This window comes from Mustelus asterias, chromosome 20, assembly GCF_964213995.1.
Source record: "Mustelus asterias chromosome 20, sMusAst1.hap1.1, whole genome shotgun sequence".
Taxonomy (NCBI): Eukaryota; Metazoa; Chordata; class Chondrichthyes; order Carcharhiniformes; family Triakidae; genus Mustelus; species Mustelus asterias.
Window position 1 is genome coordinate 68,500,541 of NC_135820.1, and position 1,961 is coordinate 68,502,501.

At 46.8% G+C, this 1,961-nt stretch overlaps 1 non-coding gene across 1 annotated transcript; it reads right to left on the reverse strand.

Moving 5' to 3' along the window:
* Window positions 1-1,165: 1,165 nt before the first annotated feature.
* On the reverse strand, window positions 1,166-1,347 carry LOC144508810 (U2 spliceosomal RNA). Its single transcript, XR_013500355.1, has one exon. It is a non-coding gene; the product is annotated as a U2 spliceosomal RNA (small nuclear RNA).
* Between the last annotated feature and the right edge of the window lie 614 nt (window positions 1,348-1,961).

Here is a 1,961-nt window from a genome sequence, read left to right on the forward strand (position 1 = left end):
CATTCACGTATCTTGAAAGAATTTAAAACAAGAATAATTTGCTTTTGATCTTACTGTGTCGCATTTCCTACATTATAACAGTGAGAACAGATCAAAAATGCTTAATTGGCCGTAAAGTGCTTTGGGATGTCCTCAGGATGTGAAAGGTGCTATATAATTGCAACTCGTCCTTCTTTTTCCAATGAAGGAGGTAACCAGAGGTCTTTTCATTTTATGAAATCTTAAGCCAGTGAAGGAACAGATACCAATTCTTGTACATGATAGAATGATAGAACCCCGACAGTGCAGAAGGAAGCTATTCGGCTCATCGAGTCTGCACCAACCATAATCCCACCCAGGCCCTATTCCCATAACCCCACATATTTACCTTGCTAATCCCCTGACACTGGGGTCAATTTAGCATGGCCAATCAACCTAACCTGCACATCTTTGGACTGTGGAAGGAAACAGGAGCACACCCACGCAGACATGGTGAGGATGTGAAAACTCCACACAGTCACCCAAGGCCGGAATCGAACCTGGGACCCTGGGGCTGTGAGGCAGCAGTGCTAACCATTGTGCCACCGTGCATGGCCTCGTGTGTACTGGGCGTTTTTCTCATTTCCTCTAAAATCAGCAGTGGCTGGTTGATGTTCTGGGGAGTGTTTATCCCCTAACCGGGAACGTTTAAACTCACTGTTACAGCCTTGGCAATTATTTAAACCCACAGCTAATTAAGCTGACTGCAATTGAGTGTGCTGTGTACTGGCTTGTGAAACAGCAGAGGGATTATTGTCTTTGAAATCAATGTACTGGAATGTTCTCAAACTGGTCCTCTCAATTACCATTTGACTTTCTTCACAAATAATTTCAAAACGTTTTTCCGCAGTAGTGCCAATCCTGGCTGAGCTTTCTTGCCTCTGAGTCGGATAACTGTGGGTTCAACTCCCACTCTGGAGACTGGGGCACAAAACCTAGACTGACTCTCCAGTGCAAGGAGGATGTCTTCTGGAGGTCCACCTTCTAGAAGCATTGACTGTGCCTATGCCAATCTTTTTTTTTGTTTATACTTTTCCAATTCAATCAAATCAAATCCAATTCAGAGTCTCAACAAGTTGAGACATTTCAGATCCAGGCTGACAAGACAGGGCGAGCGACCAAACCACCCTGTCCTGGGCCTGATCTACATGAGTCAAGCTGATTGGAGAATCCTCCTCCAAGACTTGAGCTCATTTGCATCTTAGCCAAAAGGCCGAGATGCCACTTTAAAAAATTGCTTCATATGAAGCCTCAGCGTAACCTAATGACCTCAACCAAGTGCAGCCAACCATACTACACTTGATCTTAGCCAAAAGGCCGAGAAGCGATATGCCAATCTTTCCCACAACAGCCAATCAACATCACTCCTCTGCTGAATGCTTGCCTTCACTTGAACATGGAAGGTGTCTTCCGGAGGTCCACCTTCTGGAAGCAGTGACTGTGCCTATGCAAATCTCCCCCACAACAGCCAATCAGCATCACTACTCTGCTGGATGCTTGCCTTCACTTGAACACGGGGGTGTGTCTTCCAGAGATCCGCCTTCTGGAAACAATGACTGCACCTATGCAAATCTCCCCCACAATAGCCTATCAGTATTGCCACTCTGTTACCCCCTGTTGGATGCTTCCTTGACTTGAACACAGAGGGTGTCTCCCAGAGGTCCACCTCTGGCAGCAGTGACTGCACCTATGCAAATCTTGCCCGCAACAGCCAATCAGCTCTGCTGAATGCTTGCCTTCCTTTGAACACAGAGGGTGTTTTCCAGAGGTCCGCCTTCTGACGCAGTGATTGTACCTGTGCAAATCTTTCCCACAACCGCCAACTTGAGTCGCTCCTTTGCTGCCCTCTGCTGCGTGCTTGCCTTCACTTGAACAAGAGGGTGTCTTCTGGAAGACCCCATTCTGGAAACAGTGACTGCTCCTTTGCAAAATTTCCACGCAAT